The 22,093-nt window shown below is 43.2% G+C and overlaps 1 long non-coding RNA gene across 1 annotated transcript; it reads left to right on the top strand.

Annotated features, from left to right (window-relative positions):
- The first annotated feature begins 5,721 nt into the window (after positions 1-5,721).
- LOC122481292 lies at positions 5,722-18,694 on the top strand. Its single transcript, XR_006296812.1, has 3 exons — positions 5,722-5,825; positions 16,705-16,744; positions 18,056-18,694. It is a non-coding gene; the product is annotated as an uncharacterized LOC122481292 (long non-coding RNA).
- Positions 18,695-22,093: the final 3,399 nt, after the last annotated feature.

A 22,093-nucleotide genomic window follows, 5' to 3' on the forward strand; every position in this document is an offset into this window, starting at 1 on the left:
CATGGCCCGGGACATAGCTCATCCATCTGGAAAAGCTGCTGTTGGGGGTGCCTGCTGCCCACGAGGCCAAGCAGCCTAATCGATCTTTGGGAGATAATTAAGGCCCACAAAGCCTTGCCGGGCTCTATCCGTGCAAGGTGCTATTAAGAACAAGATAAAAGCTTAAAGCCTTGATTGAATCTTGAAAACAAGGCCCTTGTTGGCATTTTTCTTTGTCATTGTGTCATGGGAGAAAGGAGAGTCCCAGGGAAGGGGGAGGAAGATGAAGGAGCAGAGGGAAAAGCAGTGTTTGAGACCATGAAAAAGAGCGAAACTTCTAGGGTGCCCTGAGATTTTTTTTTTTTGTAGTAAAGAGGAACACTGTGAGGGACAGGTGGCATGTCTGGGGGGTGACACCACACAGCACCCTTTCCTTTGGTTGCCATTGTCTCATCCTGACCATCATGCCTGCAGCAGGAGCTTGTTCCTTCAGAGGGGACTCTACTGTCACGCTCTCTTGGGGATGGCTTTGCATTAACCCCGGGCCACCGTCTGCCTTTCCTTCCCCTTCTGCAGGGCTTTGCTTCCATGTTTGTAAGGGGGGTGGGTCTGCTTAGGAAAGCCTTGGATGGACCGGCCTCCCCTCTGGCCCTCAGAACTTTATTGAGCATTTGCTCTCCTTTTACTGCTTTGCCTTTGGGAAAGTCTGCTTTCAAGGCTGAAATCCAGCTGAAGAGATCTGATTTCTCAGAAGCCATTTTGATCTTTTCACTTCAAAGGGAGTCCTTTTCACGCCTGAGCCCCAGTTTGGTGGCCCCAGACCTGCCCCTTTGGGCTGTGGGTCTGGATGAGGCCCTTGGTCTCTTCCTTACTTCCTGCATGTGGAGCCCAGGATCCCAGCACTGGGGCTGCCTGGGAAAGCTTGAAGAAGTGGGATTTTTTCCCCCCTGTCCCTGGTCTCTGGCCCCTTCAGATGTGCTGTGTTTTCGTCTGAGTCTACTCCATTTATGTTTCTATTCCCAAAGTCTTCCTGCCACCGTCCTCATTCATTTTATCAAAACATGGTCTGGAAGCTGGGGCTGACCTTAACTTTGGGGGTCTTCTCCTTCAAAGAGGCTTCCCTGCTAGGTCCTACCCTCCCTTGCCTTCACCTAAGGTGAGATGCCCTTCCTCCAGGTTTGCACTGTGTTCTGTAATGCTCTGCAACTTCCCCGATTCAGTTGCTATCACATTTTGCATAGTTACCCCTTCCTTGTCTGTGACCCTCAAGAGATGGTGAGGTCCTTGAAGAAAGTGGCTGTTACTCTTTTATTCTTCCACCTTGATCCTAACATCAAGCACAATGCCAACACAGTAGGCTCTCAACCTGCAATGCATAATGTATGTCCAGTGAACTAATGAATTCTTTCCTGCAGTTCTTTCAAGCCATCCTAGGATTTGGCTGAGGTGGGTCATGGGCAATCCAGCTTGGTGGAAGGGAGAGACGGTGGGCAGGGGGAGGGGGGAGGGGCATTCTCCTCTCGCACCACCTCCCACCCACCAGGTAATTTCCAGACCCAGCTCCTGCTTTGTCTACAGCAAGTTTACTTTGGTCCGTCTTATATTTATATAGACATATATTAAATTACATATTATGCATATCACATGTAACACACATAATATATATATGGTATATATGTAACATGTATAGTATAATGTGACATATATATGATGTACACACATACATATAAAGATATGTTATCAAAAGGGTTCTGTTTTTAAAAAGTTTGAAAACCAAGAACTTGAACTTTTTTGCTTGGTGTTCATTATTTATTTTTGAGAGAGAGACGGAGCACAAGCAGGGGAGGCGCAGAGAGAGAAGGAGACACAGAATCCAAAGCAGGCTCCAGGCTCTGAGCTGTCAGCATAGAGCCCACCATGGGGCTTGAACCTATGAACTGTGAGATCAATGACCTGAACCAAAGTCGGACACTTAATTGACTTAGCCACCCAGGTGCCCCAGGACCTTGAACTTTTAATTGGAGGTTTCTCTCTTAGGGCATTTGCTTTTGAAGCCATTACTAATTACCACTTGGAGAATGGAAAGCTTTGTCACTGCTGAAAGCATTTTAGGATTTTACTGAGCTGATGGAGGCATTCCTTTTGTGATAGTGATTTTCTTCTGGCATACGGACTCCCTCCCCCACCACCACTGCCCCCCACATCAACAGTCCTGGGCAATGTTAAGGAATGAAGAAGGAGTTGGATTATTGGAAGCCACAAAGCCATTAATGTCATTTGTCCCAGAGGGTTTTGCTTATTGTTGTTTTGTTCAGCCTCAGGCCAGCTGGGAGGCCAGTGTTGACCAGGTTGATGTGTGAGGGATGGGAATCCTCACAGACATAGGCAAAGTGCCTGTTTCTCTTGCTGACCTGTGAGGGGGCAGCTGGTTGTCAGCTCTTGACCTCCTTTCTCTGAACTGCTTCCCCCTCTCCTCTGAATTCCTCCACCTCTTTCCTTCTTCCTAGATGCTGAGTCCTTCTATCACAAGGTTCCCTGTGGGCTTGTCCTTTCTAGTACAAGAGCCTAAGCTTTGGTTTAGGGAACTTGACTCCTTACCAAAATCGGACCAGCTTCTTTCCCATGGTGCAATAGTGGCCAAGCACTGAACTGGGAGTCCTAGAACCTGGTCTTGAGTCTTGATTACTCACCAGCCATGGGACCTCAGGTTAGTCACACATTCTCCAGAGTCTTGGTAAATGGGAATAATCACCATGGTCTTCCTACCATGAGGTGAGCTTCATCTGAAACCCTTGGTCAGTCTTTCTCAGCTTTTGCTGCAATTTGATTCCTCTGTGGAGATTTTAGTATTCCAATTCCCAGGTCAAGCCCCCAAACCAATTAAATCAGACTTTTTGGTACTGAGACCCAGAAATTAGTATTTTTTAAAACTCTAGAGGTAATTCTAAAATGCAGCTAAGGCTGAGAACCACCTTTTAAGGTTCACTCAAAATATAAGCAGATTCTGAACTTCCATCTGAAACGAATTGCTTTCCATCTGAAAGCAGAAAATGTCTGAAAACTAATCTGTGGTAGTTCTCAGTCCTGATTTGATTCAGAATCTCTTTAAGAATCTCCTGAAAGTTGTATATTCATTTCCTCAGGAATGAACATACTCACAAAAGATTGCACGTAATTTCAGCATATAACGTCACCTTCTTAGTGACATTGCCTGCTACAACATAGCACCTCTCCACACCCACGTGCATTTCCTATCCTCCTGCCACATTTCATGCTTTCTCTGTAACCTTTATCATGGTTTGCATGAATATCTTCAAGTCCCTCACTATGCCAAAGTGTCTCAAGGTGTGGTTCCAGGACCACCTTTATTTAATCAAGATATGCAGGATGGGATCCGGAAATCTGCGTTTGTAGAAGCCCCCTGAGTTTCTCCTGAACACTGAAGCTTGAGAGCCACTGGGCTGGAACCCAGAATTCTTGAGTCAGTATGTACAGGGGAAAATTTGTTGCTATCTCTTTTAGGCCACGTACTTGTTCCTCCAGACCCTGCCCTTCAGTTGGGAATCCCATCTCCCTCAGCATATCAGTGATCTTGGGTCGATTTTCTGATGTTCCAGAGAGATCCTAGGTATTTTCCAGTTTACCTTAGAAGCTTGTGGGAATGTGGCTGTCTCACTTGTATGATTTGAGGGGCTTGGATTAAGGTCCTCTATCTGATGGGAAAGTTATCCACTTATTTCACCAATCATGGTACTTGGAATTCCATCACTGTCCAGTCATTCTTCTTAAACTCTAGCATCCACCTCTAGTACAATGGGTAACAAAAACCATGAACAACAGGTATATTTGATTCCATCTCTCTGATCCAAGTTTTCCATTGGCTTCTTATCACCTACAGGGGGAAGCATATCCCTATTTTTTGTTACCAAGAGGCTCTTCAATATCTGGCTCACCTCTCCAGCCTCTGTGCCCACTGCCCTCACTACGCACTCCAGTGGGACTTAACTGCATGTTGTTCTTGGAGCATCACATACCCGTTCCTTCCCTGGGTATCCTCTGAGGTTGTTCTTATATCTCTTTACACATGTCGCTCCACTCCCCAGACTCTCAGATGACTCAGAATGCAAGCCAAGTCCTCTTGTGGCCTCCAAGGCCCTGCAGGATCTGTCCATCACCCTCCTTACCTCTCTGCCCTCATGTTCTGCTACTCCCCTGGGTTAGTTTCCCAGTGTAACAAAGGTCTGCAAACTGGGCGGCTTAAAACAATGGAAATTTATTCTCTCATGGTTTTGGGGGCTAGAAGTCCCAAACCAAGGTGTTGACAGGGACACCATCCCTCTGTTACTTGAAGAGAAGGATCCTTCTATGCCTCTTTCTAGCTTCTGATGGTTTTCATGTGGCATTCATTGCTTTGCGGAGGCAGTGCTCTAATCTCTGCCTCTGTCATCACATTGCTTTCTCCCTGCTTGTCCCTGTGTCTTCATATGGCCATCTTTTTATAAGAACAGCAGTCACATTGGAGCAGAGACCACCCTGCTCCTGTATGACCTCATTGTAACTAATTATGTCTGCAATGACCCTGTTTCCAAGTAAGGTCCCATTCTGAGTTTACTGGAGGTTAGGACTTTGAAACATCATTTTGGGGGGGACATAATATGCAACACCACCATCTTCTTCATTCCGTTTTAGTCCCACTTGCTTGAAAATGCCAGATTTAGCAAACAGAAATTACAGGATACCTCATATGTCCCAAATCTTGCCTGGAATTTTTTGGGTTTTTTTGGTATAAATAGGTCCTGTTTGATATCTGGAACATACTTATGCTAAAAAAATGTGTATGTTGTTTATCTGAAATTCAAATTTAACTGGGCATTCCATATTTTATCTGGCAGCCTGTATTCCTTGTTCCTTGAACACAGCAAGCATGCTCCCACCTCAAGGTATTTGTTCTGGCTATTCCCTCTGCTCTGGGATGCTCATTCTCTCATTGCCTTTCTGAATACCTGTCCCTCATATACATGCTTCCTGTCCTCCTTTCTTGCTTTAATTCTTTCCTTTAATCCCTTGTCACTATCTATATGTTTTATCTGCTGATTGTGTTTATTGTTGTTACCCCCAGTAGAATTTAAGACTGATGCTTCTGTTCACTGCCATCTCCCCAGGACCAAGAACAGTGTCTGGCACATAGTTTAGGAAATGTTTATGGAATGGATGAGGAAATGAATCCTTTCACTTTTGCTCAAGCACTGGAGAGTGGGCGTCTGTGGGCTTTGCTTACCTAGGGTGAACCTTCTGGTAGAAGTGCCCCTCCCTTGCTCTCAGTAGAAGTGGTTTAGAAAAGTCCCAGCCCAAACTCCAGATTCGTAGGTATAGCATGATGCAGGCCAACCTGGCAATTCCATCCACTTGGCTGTGGCCATTGGTTCAGGGATGGGAACAGGACCCAAGTTAGACTCATTGGAGCCAGTCCTAGAATTTCTGCTGGAACTACTAAGATAGAGCCCTCTCTTCCTACCGGTGTTTCTGAGAGGAACAGGATGTCAGGTGGAGCTGCTGATAGCCATCTTATCACCATAGAGGAAGAGCAAGGGGTCAGATCCTGGCCAAGTGCCTTTGTGTGATCTTTCAGGCCTGACCATAGGCAATTACAAAGGTGTTATGTCAGCTTGGGTTGTTATAACACAATACCATAGACTGGGTGGCTTCAACAACATACATTTATTTCTCATGTTTCTACAGGCTTGGAAGTTTAAGATCAAAGTGCTGGTGAATTCTGTTTCTGGTGAAGACCTGCTTCCTGGCTTACAGACAGCTACCATCTCCCTGTGTGCTCACATGACCTCTTTGTGAGTATGTACACATAGACAGAAAGAGAACTCTGGTTTCTTTTCCTCTTCTTATAAGGACACTAATCTCGTCACGGGGAGCCCCACACCCACCATCTGACTTAACTCTACCTTCCAAAGAAAGGCTCTACTGCCAAAGGCCATCACATTGAGGGTTAGAGCTTCAGCATATGAATGGCGGCGGGGCACACAAACATTACTCCATAACACCTTATCTGGCAGGTCTCATAGGGTAAGGCTGCCCTTCCTACACCAGATTTGGTGCACAGCCAATGCGTGGTAGGCTATGAAGAGAGTTGCAGTCAAGGACTAGGCCCCTGTGGCCAGCTAGTCTCTTATGCTTGCTTGCATTACTTGGCCAGGCACCTCCATCAAAGGCCTCTCTTGTGGGGAGGAGGTTACAATTAGGCTGAAGCCTTGTTGTGGGAAGGGGAAACTTGAAGATACTTTTTTCCACTCTGAACTTGGTACTCGGGACTTTCCTACTAGGTATCCCTGTTCCCCTTGGCCCCAGATCCATAGAAAAGCAGGAACCTATTGTTTGGGGCTCTCTAAGCAGTGAGCCAATTCCTCCCAGGTGTACTGATGCAGCTGGCCTTCCCCAGGTACTGTTACATGGGGAAAAATGGAAGAACACTGGGGAGCCAGCTCTTTAGCTTCTTCCTTACACTATGGCAGTAAGTAAATAAAGCCTTGATTGTTCCTTTCATTTTGACTTGTCTTAATTGACTGCTTTGCCACCTGGCAGATCAACTCAGCCCTTGGCAGTCTGCTTGAGAATGGAACCAACACAGAGGAAACACAGCTGAGAGACAAAGAGGGGTAACTGGGCCTCTATCACATCACCTCAGTGCCCCTAAATCTAGCTGTACTGGAAGCCATTGTGACTCTTAGACCTTTTAGTTTTTGAGCATAAGCCAATTAGATATGTTTTTGTGTCAGTGAATCCTGAGTCAAGTACATCCCCTCAGTGCCCCATCCCCAGTAGAACTCAGGAACTCCTGTTCTCTGTGTACTTGCCTTCACCATGGTCCAGATCAGCCTGTCCTATTCTGCTTCATGTGCTTGTCTCTTCAAGAGGTATCTTCTCTTAGAAGCTAGGGGCGTGGCTTCTCTTTCTCTGTCTCTTTTTAAATCCCCATAGAATCAGACAAAAAAACTGTAAGAATGAGTACTTATGAAGAATGAAACTCCAGTGGGCTGTTTATAATCAATTAGGTGATTATAAATAGGATGAAAACTCTTCTTAATATTGAAAAAATTTACATTAAAAACTTTTTTTTTAATCCACTTAGGAAATCAAATCAGTGTCAGGGGATAAAATCTGTATTAGTCATTTTTGCTGCATAATAAGTTATCCAAAATCTCATAGGCTTAGAACAACCAACATTTACAATCTCAGTTTCTCAGAGCCTGGAGTTAGATACAGCTTAGCTGGGTCCCCTGTTTCTGGATTTCTGACAAGGCTATGATTATTGTATCACTGAAGCTGCAGTCATCTCAAGGCTCAACGGGGAAAGGATCCACCTGTAAGCTCACTTATGTGGTTGTTTGCAAACCTCAGGTCCTCAGTGTCTTTTGGCTAGAGACATCAGTACCTTGCCACACGGGCCTCTCCATAGGGCTGCTCACAACATGGCACTTGGCTTCCTTCAGAGTAATGAAAAAACAAAAGAGAGAGAGATCCAAGATAGTGGTCACAGTCTTTTTATGATGTAATCTCAGAAACAATATCACAACATTATCCCCATATTCTATTTGTCAGAAATTAGTCACTAGGTCCACCCCACACTCAAGGAGAGATTATTATATAAGGGCCTGAATACCAGGAGGCAGGGATCATTGGGAGTTATCATAGAGGTTGCCTACCCCAAGATTCACATTCCTTCCACATGCAAAATACCTACCCTATCCTACCAAGGTCCCTAAAGTCTCATATTATCACATCACTTCAAAGTCCAAAACAGCATCTAAATTAAGTTCCAGTGTGGATGAGACCCAACTGTGGTGTCTTAAATACAGATCTTCTTTATCTGCAGACCAGTGGAACTAATGAAGTAAGTTATCTGGCCCCCATCTATAGTTGTTGGGCTGGAAGACATTCCTGTCCAACATAGTGGAAAATTGGAGACATAAGAGTTCATTGGTCATGGAAATTCTGAAAGCCAGCCACACAAGTGCTGGACATTTCTTAATTAGATCCCAAGGCCTAGGATTAATTCTCCATGGCTCTTGGCTTCACTCTCTAGGCAATTGACTCTGCCCTCGCAGTCATCTTTTCTTTTTTATGGAAGGTAGCACATTTTTTTTTTTGTAGCTGAGCAGCAATCTCAGCCTGCTTCTTGCCAGTAGAACTCTGGAGGTTGAAAACGTCTCCTCATTCTGTACTGTCTCTTTCTCCTGCAGTCCAAATTGGCAATGTTTCTAAAAATATAAGGCTTTAAAGACACTTGGAGGTCTCTTGTGAATCTCTTTGGGGTTCACTCCATTAGGCAAAAGCCATAGATACAAATTTCTTTGACATAAGCCCCATCTGCTTTTGATGAGATGGCTGAGGTCCAACACCCTTAACTTTCTAGAGATCCTATAGTTTGATTGAGAGGATTTGTGAGGCAAACCCTTAATCCCTTGTGATATTATAAGAAATATGTGTTTGGTCTCCATCCCTAGCTCCTGGGCAGAACTCCTTAGGATATTATCTTTATAATGTCCTAAGGGATAATAGCAGTAGGAACATATTTTGTTATAATATTTGGTTTTTGTTCCTAGCTTCTGAAACAGCTCCAGACTGATAAAGCTGAAAGGAGCACCTTATGTTAATGAGGTGAATTTTGGAAAGTCCCTAAGGATAAGTGGCTGGTTGCCAGGGGAAACAACCACATGATTAGAGAGTTAGAACTTTCAGCCCCACCTCCTGAATTCCAGGGGCCACTAAAGGCTAATGGTTTAATCAGTCGTGCCTATGCAATGAAGCCTCCATAAAAATCCTGACCAAAGGGGTTCAGACAGCTTCTGGGTTGGTGAACATATGGTGGTGCTGGGAGGTGGTGCCCTTGGAGAGGACATGGAAACTCTTGTCCCTTCCCACATTCCTTATCCCATGTGTCTCTTCTAGTTGGCTGTTTCTGAGTTGTATTCTTTATAATAAAAGGGCAATACTAAGTAAAGTGCTTCCTTGAGGTCTTTGAACCATTCTGGTGAATTATTGAGACTGAGAAAGAGGTTGTGGGAACCCCCCCCCCCCCCATTTACAGTTGGTTGGTCAGAAGTGTAGGTGACAGCCAGGACTTGAGATTGGTGTCTGAAGTGGGAGGGGGAAGTTTTGTGGGACTGAGCCCTTGACGTGTGGGGTCTGCACTAATTCCAGGCTGTTAGTGTCAGAATCTGGTTAAATTGTAGGACACCCAGTTGGTGTCCTATGAGAACTGGAGAGTTGCTTGGTGTGGAAAACCCACACATCTGGCGTCAGCAGTGTTATAAGTAGATGGGAACAGGACTATTTCTTCTTCTTTAAGGGGGCCTTCGTAGACTGTGAGGCACTATCTTTGATCTTTCTGAGGTCTTAAAAAGTTTTACTTTTATATATATGCTCAGTTTCATCTTTAGACACTGTTTTCCTGGTAGTGTCTTTGGATTTGACATTTGCTTGGATGCTGTCTGGAGAGGCTGAAAATTTTCAAAATCCTTTTTTTTTTTTTTTTTTTTGATGAGTGGTGGGAACTATAGAAGTTTATTTCTTTCCTCCTTCATTTGGCTATAAGTAGCAAAAAGACATCAAGTGGTACCTCCATCACTTTGGAAACACTGCTTAACTTGATGACCCAGTTCATTAGGAATATTTCTACTTTCAATGTAACTGCAGGTAAGTGTTGCTAAACTTCCTGCTATTACATTATGGTCTGTCTTCCTGTAGTTTACAACAGTATCTCATTTCCTCCTGAGACCTCACCAGCAATATCTCCAATGCCAAGATTTCTACTAACAGTCTATTCAAGAAATTTAGGTTTTCTTTAACATGCTCCCCAAATTCCTTTTAGCCTCTGTGCACTGCTGGGTTCCAAAGCCTCTCTCACACATAATTTGTTCCAAGAACCAAAAATCTGTATTAATCCCTTTTCTCATCTTACCTTCACAGTCAACTATTCGCACATATGTGAAGCATCATTTTGTTTGTGAAGATTTCTCACAAAATTATACTCTTGTTGCATGAGCATACATTTTTACTCTCTCAAATGGTATTGTTTTAGATATCTCATTCTGTTTCTCATTCTTTTCAATCATCACCATGCTTTCAAGCTCCATCCATGATGTGATGTGGACATCTCGTCAGTGGCTTCCAACTGTGGGTAATACGCGATGGGTTACTCCTCCCCCACCCCATGTTTTATATGTCCAGTGCCCTAGGGATGAGCATCCAGATTATCTCCACTTGCATGCCATCATCACAAATAATGTGGTCATGAGCATCCTAATCCGGAGACTCTTATGAATCTCTGTGAGGATTTCTTTGTGATATACGCATACCCAGAAGTGAAATTAATGACACTTAGGATATAGGTAGGCTTACTTTGACTAGGAAGTGCCATATTACCCACAATCTTCATGCGCTAGTCTTCATTCCCATCAGCTATGCATCAAGGAACTCATTATGCCACATCTAGGCTGACACTCAGTATCATCATCCAGTTTAAAAATTTTTTTCAGTCTATTTGGTATGAAATCATATCTCATTTTGATTGGCATTTTTCCTGACAATTGATGAGTTTGAGCATCTCTTCAGATACTTTGGGCTTTCATCTTCCACACACTGTCTGCTCATATCCTTGTTTGTATCCTTGATCTTTAAGATCAGAGAGCAGGTATGATTTCTTCTGCATTCTCCGTTGCTCCCAGCAGCACTGGTGGGTATTGATTGATGATTGATGAGAAGGTCAGTGTGGCTGTGTAATTTGAGCTTCTGGATTTTTGAGGCCTACTTTTCCTCCACAGAGCCTGAGGTGTTTGCCTGTATTCATTCAGAACACATTCATCAAATGGCTACCCCATGCCAAGTCTTCCTGTGCAACTCTCCCTCCCGGCAAAGCCCAAATGACCTGTCAGTCACTCTATCAATTGAACAGAAGAATGAAACTTGTCACACTAGTCATCTGGCATCGGACAGATTCTAGTAACATTTTAGGGGTCCTTTTATAGGCTCTAATACTCTATGGTCATCTGATTCTAACTTACTGACTAGTTGATTTTTTTCTTTTATTGTTATTTTTTTGTAAGATTTTTTTTAAAGGTTTATTTGTTTTTGAGAGAGAGAGAGAGAGAGAGCATGAGCTGGGGAGGGACAGAGAGAGATGGGAACAGAGGATCCAAAGTGGGCTCCAACAGCAAGCCTGATGTGTGTCTCGAACTCAGGAACCATGAGATCATGACCTGAGCTGAAGTCAGAGGCTCAACTGACTGAGCCACCCAAGTGCACCTCTTTTATTGTTATTTATTTATTTATTTATTTATTTATTTATTTATTTATCTATCTATCTTTCATATGGAACTTCTTTTTTTTTAATTTTTATTTAATTTATTTTTTAAATTTACATCTGAGTTACTTAGCATATAGTGCAACAATGATTTCAGGAATAGATTCCTTAATGTTCCTTACCCATTTAGCCCACCCCTTCTCCCACAACTCCTCCAGCAACCCTCTGTTTGTTCTCCATATTTAAGAGTCTCTTATGTTTTTGTCCCCCTCCCTGTTTTTATATTATTTTTTCTTCCCTTCCCTTATGTTCATCTGTTTTGTATCTTAAGGTCCTTATATGGGTGAAGTCATACGATATTTGTCTTTCTCTGACTGACTGATTTTGCTTAGCATAATATCCTCTAGTTCCATCCATGTCATTGCAAGGGGCAAGATTTCATTCTTTTTGATTGCTGAGTAATACTCCATTGTATACATATATACCACATCTTCTTTATACATTCATCATCGATGGACACTTGGGCTCATTCCATACTTTGGCTATTGTCGATAGTGCTGCTATAAACATTGGAGTGCATGTGTCCCTTTGAAACAGCACACCTGTATCCCTTGGATAAATACCTAGTAGTGCAATTGCTGGGTCATAGGGTAGTTCTATTTTTAATTTTTTGAGGAACCTCCATACTGGTTTCCAGAGTGGCTGCACCAGTTTGTATTCCCACCAGCAGTGCAAAAGAGATCCTCTTTTTCCACATCCTCACCAACATCTGTTGTTGCCCAAGTGTTAATATTAGCCATTCTGCCAGTTGTGAGGTGATATCTCATTGTGGTTTTGATTTGTATTTCCCTGATGATGAGTGATGTTGAGCTTTTTTTCATGTGTCAGTTGGCCATCTGGATGTCTTCTTTGGAGAAGTGTCTATTCATGTCTTTTGCCCATTTCTTCACTGGATATTGTTTTTTGGGTGTTGAGTTTGATAAGTTCTTTATAGATTTTGGATACTAACCTTTTATCTGATACGTCGTTTGCAAATGTCTTCTCCCATTCCATTGGTTGCCTTTTAGTTTTGCTGATTGTTTCCTTCACTGTGCAGAAGCTTTTTATTTTGATGAGGTCCCAATAGTTCATTTTTGCTTTTGTTTCTCTTGTCTCTGGAGATGTGTTGAGTAAGAAGTTGCTGGGGCGCCTGGGTGGCACAGTCGGTTAAGCGTCCGACTTCAGCCAGGTCACGATCTCGCGGTCCGTGAGTTCGAGCCCCGCGTCGGGCTCTGGGCTGATGGCTCAGAGCCTGGAGCCTGTTTCCGATTCTGTGTCTCCCTCTCTCTCTGCCCCTCCCCCGTTCATGCTCTGTCTCTCTCTGTCCCAAAAATAAATAAACGTTGAAAAAAAAAAAAAAAAGAAGTTGCTATGGCCAAGGTCAAAGAGGTTTTGGCCTGCTTTCTCCTTGAGGATTTTTATGGCTTCCTGTCTTACATTTAGGTCTTTCATCCATTTTGAGTTTATTTTTGTGTATGGTGTAAGAAAGTGGTCCAGATTCATTCTTCTGCATGTTGCTGTCCAGTTTTCCTAGCACCACTTGGTGAAGAGACTGTGTTTATTCCATTGGATATTCTTTCCTGCTTTGTCAAAGATTAGTTGGTCATACGTTTGTGGGTCCATTTCTGGGTTCTCTATTCTGTTCCATTGATCTGAGTGTCTGTTCTTGTGCCAGTACCATACTGTCTTGATGATTACAGCTTTGTAGTATACCTTGAAGTCCAGGATTGTGATGCCTCCAGCTTTGGTTTTCTTTTTCAAGATTGCTTTGGCTATTCAGGGTCTTTTCTGGTTCCATACAAATTTTAGGATTGTTTGTTCTAGCTCTGTGAAGAATGCTGGTGTTATTTTGATAGGGATTGCATTGAATATGTAGACTGCTTTGGGTAATATCAACATTTTAACAATATTTGTTCTTCCTCTCCAGGAGTGCGGAATATTTTTCCATTTTTTTGTGTGTTTTATTGTTATTTTTAACTGCCACGTGCCTAAAGCAAGGCAAGATCCAAGGAATCTTGGCTATATGTTTGCAAATCAACAGCCTTTTGTTAAGGTCTCTGCTTGTGAGGCACAATCCCACCTCTTTTGAAATATGACTGCTGAAAACTGTCACGGACTTCATAGTCAAAAAGTAAACTCTCCTTACTGTACTTGCTACAAAGTTCACAAGCCTCAGTGTGACAACATTTATCTGCTTTTCCAGAGAGAATAAGTGTTCTGAGCCTAACCTAACTACTCTCACACCACCCACTCCAGGTAGGCTTAGGATCCCAAATCTGTAAGTTACCTCTATCTCATATTGTAATTGTCTGTTTATTTGTTCTTCTTCCTCTAGATCTGGGACACATTGAGGACACAGACTGTGTCTTATTCATTTGTTTAGTTTACTGTACTTACCAAGGCATTTGTCACAGAGCAAGTGTTCAATAAACATTTATTGATTGAACAAATGGACACATGAAAAACTGTTTATTGGGCACCTACATGCCACACACTGTGTAAGGTTCTGGGAATTCATTGATGAGTAACACACAGTTTAATTATAAAATAGTGTGGAAAAGGTACAGAGGAGGGGCACCACATCTTATGGGGAGGTGAACTTCAAAAAAATAAGGAATGCCATTTGTAACACTCATCTTCTTCATCTCCAAAAGAGTTCTTCTGCCTTAAATTCTGGATATGGCTTGTACTGGACTTGGAGGAAATATGCTTTCTCTGTGTGCAGATGTGTGAGAGGTGTGGATGTGGATGCTGCCTGTCCAAGTGTGCCTGCTCCACCCTAGCCTGAAGTTAGTACAGGGAGGCCAAAGGCTATTTTCCCACCTTCCAAAGGGGCTTGATCAAATGGCTGGGCTATCTATAGAGCCGTCTGGGGCTGGAGTGCAGACAAACAAGTGAGCATCACAACATTGGACCCTTAATTCCTTTGGTATGTGATCCAACAATTGGGAAAACCTGAGTTGGCCTAGGAGTGAGCTTTCCCAGCTCCATCTCAAATCCATGTCAATTTTCAACACTTTAGTCAAGTGAAAGGGATTTGGGTCAAGGTCTGTCTAAAAGATTGGGCTTTGATGGGGCGCCTAGGTGGCGCAGTTGGTTAAGCGTCCGACTTCAGCCAGGTCATGATCTCGCGGTCTGTGAGTTCAAGCCCCGCATCAGGCTCTGGGTTGATGGCTCAGAGCCTGGAGCCTGTTTCCGATTTTGTGTCTCCCTCTCTCTCTGCCCCTCCCCTGTTCATGCTCTGTCTCTCTCTGTCCCAAAAATAAATAAACGTTGGAAAAAAAATTTTTTTTTTTAAAAATAAAAGATTGGGCTTTGATGGAAAGTTAGATAAGTAAGTTTGCTGAAAGGTCTAGTTATATACCTCTTGGAAAACGTGCTAGCCAGACCTCTGCAGGGACCTCATCCCACTTCACATCAGCTCAGCGAGAGGATTAATGTTTATTTATTTGAGACAGAGAGAGACAGAGCATGAATGGGGGAGGGTCAGAGAGAGGGAGACACAGAATCTGAAGCAGGCTCCAGGCTCTGAGCTGTCAGCACAGAGCCCGACCCGGGGCTCAAACTCACAGACCGTAAGATCATGACCTGAGCCGAAGTCGGATGCTCAACCAACTGAGCCACCCAGGCACCCCTCAGTGAGAGGATTTTTAACAGTGACTCCTAAAATGGACAATAGATGTAGGGCAGAGTTGGAAAGCATGCTACATTTGGCATTATGTATTCCACAGAAAAACAAAAACTAATTTCTTTGTTCTCACTTTAAAAGATACTTCTTGTATAAAAGGTTTCTTTGCAAAGAATCACTTAATAGTTGGTAGTTGATCAAGCAAAACAAATTTGGGCTCTCTTGAGCAAATCCCTAAAGAGATTTCCTTCATTTTCATATCTGTGGATTTTGGAGAGTGGAATCTAATGTGAAATGATCTTCAATACATTTTTTTCATTGATATTCTACAGGGCAGAGTTCTTTTATCTTTATTTGCTCCATAATCTTGAGGCACTTGCTCAATAACCACAGTGTGGGCTTCAGTTAAATATGCAATTCCTGCCTCTGCCATTCTTTTTTTAAAAATTGAACTAGTTTGCTTGTGTGCAGTTAATTCTATTTTTTATGTACTTAACCACTGATAACTAGGATCTAGTGCACATGAGTTTCCCTTTTTTGTTTGTTTGCTTGGGTTCTGTGAGCTTTTCCATCATAAACCAAAATAGCCAATAGCAGATGAATTGATGAATGCTACCACTAACAATAATTGGGCAATGTGAGGACAACCAATGGAGCAGGGGTTGGCAAATATCTTCTGTAAAGGGTCAGACAGTAAATATTTTAGGCTTTGTGAGTCATTATAGTCTCTGTCATTACTATTTACGTCTGCCTTTGTAGTGCCAACTCAGCTGTAGACATATGTAAATGAATGAGCACTGCCATATTTCAATAAAATGTTATTTACAAAAACAGGCACTAGGCCAGATTTAGCCTGTGGCTATACTTTGTTGATCCCTAATCCAGAGCAAGTGATAGAGACAAATAACTTTAGCTATGAAAAATATCATAAGGGCCCACCCTTCGAAACTCTAATTTTGCACTGTATCTTAGCATACAGCATCTGCAACTCCAGTTTTGTTTCTTGAACTTTAGGTTTATCGGGGGAGTGAGGGATTAGAATGACAGTGTTTACAGAGGTGTTTAGTGATGAGAAGCTCTAAGAGGTGCCCTTCCCTCTCCTCTCTCATTTTTAAGGTGAAGCCTCTTCTCTTAGCTGGGCCATGGTAATGGGCTGAAATAGAGAAGGGTCTGGGATGGAAACCAGCCACTTTGAAGAGGATCTGTGTCTCTCAGGGGAGCTGGGGTTTGGTACTTAGGGAGAAAGAAGGGACATACTTCTAGGAGTCTACTCTAGCAGCCCAGAGATGAACAAGAAAAGAGACCAAATTCCCCAAGTCTCTTGGGTGCAAGGTTTGTTGGGGTTTTGGAGAGGTCAATTCCAGAGCACAGCTTCCAGGCACAGAGTCCCAGATTTTGACTGGCAATTTGTATTTCACCGGTAAAGAAGATCCTGTGGCAGTTCTGGTGTGCTGTTTGCAGCTGTTGACAGATGTGAACAGTCCATTGCCATGTGGACTCCTTATAATATTTCAGTGTTTGCTGAGGCAATGATTCCACTGTCTGCATGTGATTTCAGAGGGTAGCAAAAGACCTAGAAAGAGGCGAGAAACTAAAGCTCAGGTGTCTTACTTGGAAGGGGGCCAATAAGTACATTAGTGCATGGAGTGGATGTTGCAGCTGAGACCAAATTCTAAGGTTGATTCTGCCTGGAGTAGATCTGTAATCTTGTTTTTTTGCTCCATCATTTTTTTTTTTTTTCCAGGTCTGAGGAAACACAAGCCATCCTTGAGTTCCTGGTTCTGGTAGGTTCCCAAGCGAGCAGCATCTGTTGGATGGAGGAGCAGTTCATGCTTGGATGTTTTTAGAGGGCTGACCCAGCACTGGTGTCAGGGCCATCAGTTAGACAGTGGGAGAGGGGAGCAATGAAGTTGGTAATTACACACCACAGCACCGTTGACCTCCAAGAGCAGGTGGCGGGAGCAAGTGAAATTCCAGGCTCTGTCACTCAAGATTCATTTTCGCTCTTGTGTTTAGGCCTGAGGGGATGCTCACTGATCTGGAAGAGATTGTCTACACTGTTTTGTTAATAATAAGGACAATAAGAAAATGATGTATTTAATACAGAAGGATATTTTTCCTTTCCTTAGTTATTTCAAGGTTGCTATTATATTTTTAAAACCTCTGTCTCTTTATTGCTGTCTCTTATGTACATATATATATATATATATATATGCAACATTGGGAAGATCAGGATCTGTAGCTGTAGTAAGAGTTCAATATTTACTGCTTCTCTTTTTATTATTCATTATTATTTTAATTTTATTTATTTATTTTGAGAGAGAGAGTGTAAGCAAGGGAGGGGCAGAGAGAGAGAGAGAGAGAGAGAGAGAGAGAGAGAGAGAATCCCAAGCAGTCTCCACACTGTCAGCACAGAGCCTGACATGGGGCTTGAACTCAAGACCATGAGATCATGACCTGAGCTGAAACCAAGGGTCAGACGCCGAACCAACTGAGCCACTCAGGTGCCCCCAATATTCACTGCCTCTATAGAACTGGTCCTTTGGTAAGGCCTTTGCAGCCCTGATATTTCCATTTCTTCACAATTGCCTCCTTTTACAGAGACACCATTATTCCTGTGTCACAGGTCTAGAGAGAAGGGCTGACAAAGTGACACCCAAGCCCGGGCAACAGATTGGGTGAATATCCTTCAGGCTACCCAGTTGTGCTTGCAGTTTTCAACTTCTCTCTGAGCTGTGGTTCCCAGTTCTGTTCCCCCTTGGTCTCCAGCATCTCTCCCTACCAGTGATGCAGCTTCGCTTCTGGCCTTCAGTGGGGTGCGGAGCCGAGTGAACTGTCTTGGATGACTTCCTCAGTCCTGAGCAGCCCACAGTCGAGGGGGGTGTGGACAGTGGGACATAACAGCTTTGGTTTCCCTAGCTCTTGAGCCTCTTAAGATAACAGACCCCAGTGTGCAATTGATGTTCGGGACAGATAGAGGTCTTGGCAGAAGCTGAGATCACTTTCCAATTTCACTGAGATTATGAAAACAACGTTTGTGAACTTGGAATCCTAGCACTCCTGACCCTGAGCATTTTCTTTTTCTTTTGTCACAGACTTCTTTGAAGACCAAATCACCGTTTCCTTCAGCTTGAGACAATGTTTCAGGTGATAAGAAAAGACAAACTATCAGAAACCCCAGAGGTGCCAATTACCCACTTTTTTCATGCTAACAACTTGCATTTCTACTCATTGGTTTATACAAGAGTAACCATCTCTTTCTCTTAACATGCTGGAGGTGGGGTGGGGGTGGTGGTTGTTCCAAAGTAGCCAGATCAGACTTTTTAATGAGCAAGAGTTGGGGGGGGGGGGGGAAGGTAAATTGACTTTTTACGGGAAACACAGCATTCCTCAAAAACGATTAAACATTCTGTCATCCAGAATATCCCTATCCTGTTGACCTTATTTACAGATTTCATGAAAAATACATCATCATAACATTGATATATGGACCCTGTAGCATCCAATTTCTTGGAGGCATCTGTACCTGATAAGGATGCTGGTCATGCACTCATAAACGTGGGGGCAATATAAATGAGATGATGCCCCATGGAATATAATACACATAGATGCTTTTCTAAAATACACTCGTATCTGTTGGAAATAAGGCAATTTGGCTCTCTACCTCGGCTCTGAATGAAATAATGTTCTGGGTTGGGGAGGCAGGTAATAAAAGCCACAATTGTGAAGTGTTACTGGCAGTCCTTTCATTGTTACTGCAAGCTGGGCATACATTTGTCTTCATTGTCAAAGTGCTGGTGTTGTTTACAAGTTAAATACAAGGAAGCCAGGAAAGCTTATTCAGGTCTCTTAGCTGGGAAAACACCGTTTCCTCATCACGAATCCCAAATTACATTTTGAGCTGGAATTAGGCGACACATCGCTTTAGATTTGGTCAGATTTTCCTTGGTGCTTTCCTCATACCTGCCTCTGGAGTTTGGAGGACCTGGAAATAGTTGTGATTAGAGGGTGATGTGAAAACAAACAGAGCCATTTCTGCCCCCACCAGGTTTCAGCTGACTGGATACTGAGAATAGCCTTGGCGTCTAGCCTTTGCCTATTTGCAAAACCTTTACCAACTTTCCTCATCCCTCAGGAGAAACAAAAGGTGGGTGCAGCAATTTTGGAGGTGGAGTGAGGTTTGTTAAACTCTTTCACTGCAGACAGTCATGCAGGTAGAAAAGCTTTATTCTGCATCCAGGCCTCCATCTATTTACAATCAATCTTGATTATCAGGACAAAGCTCAAAACCAGCAGGCACCTGACTCTCAGAGCAGCTCTCACACCTACTGGATGAAGAACAAGAAGGAACTTGTAATCCTTCCTTGTACTTTGGAGAAAAAGCAGCCCAACCCTCTCAATCGGAGGTACTTATGGGAGGGGGGTTGGCATAGCTGGAAGGGAAATGCACACACACACACACACACACACACACACAAACACACTTCAAAACAAATCTAAAATGCAAGGGACTTCAGCGATGGGAACAGGGACTGAAATCCCAGTTCAGAGCTTGCAAATCCTCAGTAAGCAAAAAGCAACCCTCTGTGTGCCCCATCCTCATTTATGACCAGTCAACAAAGCAACTGCAGGTGATCTCAACTGCTGATGCTGCTGAGGAGGCCTCTCAGATGGCCGGGCTCCTGCAAACTTATTCACTGCCTCATTAAAGCAATTTCGAAATCAATTCCGGATTTGACAAGCCGTCAGTACATTGTTGCTTCTCGGTGATGGGAGTGACATGTTAACAGCAATTAGACTTTTGCACACGCACGTTGAAGCCTGTTCAGCATATTCTTTATTAGAAGAGCCTAAAAAGCGTTATTATAATCATCTAACCTGGGGTCATGGACACATGCTCTATGATCTCTGCCTCTGTCAGCAGTCCCCTTGGTGAAATTTTGCCTATTGTCCGTGGAGATTAAAAGGAAGTGCTTACCCCAGATGCGATATTGGAAAATCAAAGGTCAGAGCAAAGCTTGTGGTAACCTCCATGTTTTTTAATACAAGTTATAGGAGCAATCAGATTAGCATGAACAGATACTGCTCCTTCTAACAGATGGAGCAGGATTCTTATGCAAACGAGGGAGGACAGGCTTCAGTCGTTTGGTGGCCACATGAGTGGTGATGTTGTTATCTCGACTGTGGTTGGCCAGCACTTGGATAGTGAAGATGGCAAAGCCTTCACTCCAGTTCAGCAGAGGCTTATCGGTCCTTTATGTCATGGAAAACTACTCTCTTCTGTAATAAAATCATCTTGTGCTGTTTGGAATGGCGCTCTTTGTAGACAGTTCTCTTGGTCAGCTGAAGTTATCAGCGGGAGCTGTGTTCCTCTCTCCTTTGGGATCCCAGTGGAACCTACTGAAAACGAATATTGTAACCTGATTTTCCCAAGACTCTACCAGCCAAATGAGATCCAGATAAGTCTCAAATCTCATCGGACCCTATTTATTTCTGGGGAGTCTCAAGACAAAGTCTGTCACATGCCCACAAACAATTCTCTCCTGGTCTTCTCTTCTGATTTCTGCTTGGATGGCTACCATTTGAGAGTAGTTTTATGCCCAGTATTCAGTGTAAATAACATCCCCTCAGGTAAGTACTTGTATTATAACCACTTTGAAGACAAGAAAACAGGAGAGTAGCAAGGTTCAGCCAGTGGCTCAGTGTCTCATGGCTACAACACCAGATGCAAGCTCAGGCAGTCTGGCTTCCAGTCTCCCACGGTGAGTCATTACCCTACTGGCCTCTTGAGCCAAAGCTGGTGCCCACCCAAGGGGACCACCTCCCCAAACTCCCAACGTTGCAAAATAGTCACTGTTCCAAGTAAATATTTATTGACTGACTGATTTACTGAAAATGAATGAATTCTGATTGACTTCATGATGGCCAAATTCATGCAGTTATATGATATTTCAAATTCCCAGGCTTCCCAAGCACACCCAGTTTGCTTACAACTGACCTATTTAAAATTGCAAACAACTCTCAACTCTTGTAGTCCTTATCCCCTTTCCCCACTTTAAGTGGTGATGCTCATTACTACTGACATATGGTGTATTTTGTTTGCCTATCTCTCCCACTACAATATAAAGGCAAGAATTTTTCAATGTTTTGTTCACTGCTGTTTCAGTGCTAGAACAGTGCCAGCAACAAACTAGGGTCTTGATAATTGTTGAGTAAATGAAAGGGTTATGTATTTCAGGTATAAATAGGGTGGGGAATGTGTCCTATCTTTGGTTGAGAAATATATTCAGAAATATATTCACAGACCCATTGATGAGAAATACAGCACAAAAAGCTGGGAGGAATTTAGCACTCTTCTTACCATCTTTGTCACTTTTAGAGAGTCATTTGCTTTTGGTAACACCAAGCCTTTCTACACTAAGTAGAAATAGAACTAAAGGTCCTTAAAAGTCCTTGTCTGGAAGACTTCCCACCCCACATTCTACCCACTTAGTGTGACCAGATCTAGAGATTTCCTTTTCCACATCCCTCATTATTAAAGATCTTCCCAGAAAGTACCCCCTGATCTGATGTTGCCCCCTGCCCCTTTGGGTTGCTTCCTGGTTGGCTGACTGCAGGGGCTTTAGAGGGTCCCTGTTGTTTTGTTGGATCAGGGGGTTGCTTAGCTTTTGAAGCAGGCCTGCTCATTGCTCATTTCCCCCAGGCACTTGTTTTTAAAGCCAAAGCTTCAAAGGCAAGCAACATTTGAAATTCCTCAGCTATTCATCCAGTTGGTAAAACTAGATGCACACCCTCAAGAAGCCATTTGTTACTTTCATCAGGTTCAGCAGATAATCAGGAAGCCACCATTTGGAGGATGAGCTGACAGTTTATCATTAGAATCAGTAGGTCTGCAGAGGGTGTGCCTGGGGTTAATACTTTAATGTTAAGTTTTCCAAAGAGAGGTTTTAGGAAAATTGAGTGTGGAAATTTGCACATGTGTGTGCGTATTTGATGATGATGATGAAGATGATGATGATGGTGGTGGTGGTGGTGATGGTGATGATTTTGGATGGTGGGTAGGCAAAAGGTTGAGAAGAAATCATAGCATTTCCATCAAGAAGTTTTCAAAGTGTGGTCCAGGCATCCCTGGG

This window comes from Prionailurus bengalensis, chromosome C1 (assembly GCF_016509475.1).
Source record: "Prionailurus bengalensis isolate Pbe53 chromosome C1, Fcat_Pben_1.1_paternal_pri, whole genome shotgun sequence".
Taxonomy (NCBI): domain Eukaryota; kingdom Metazoa; phylum Chordata; class Mammalia; order Carnivora; family Felidae; genus Prionailurus; species Prionailurus bengalensis.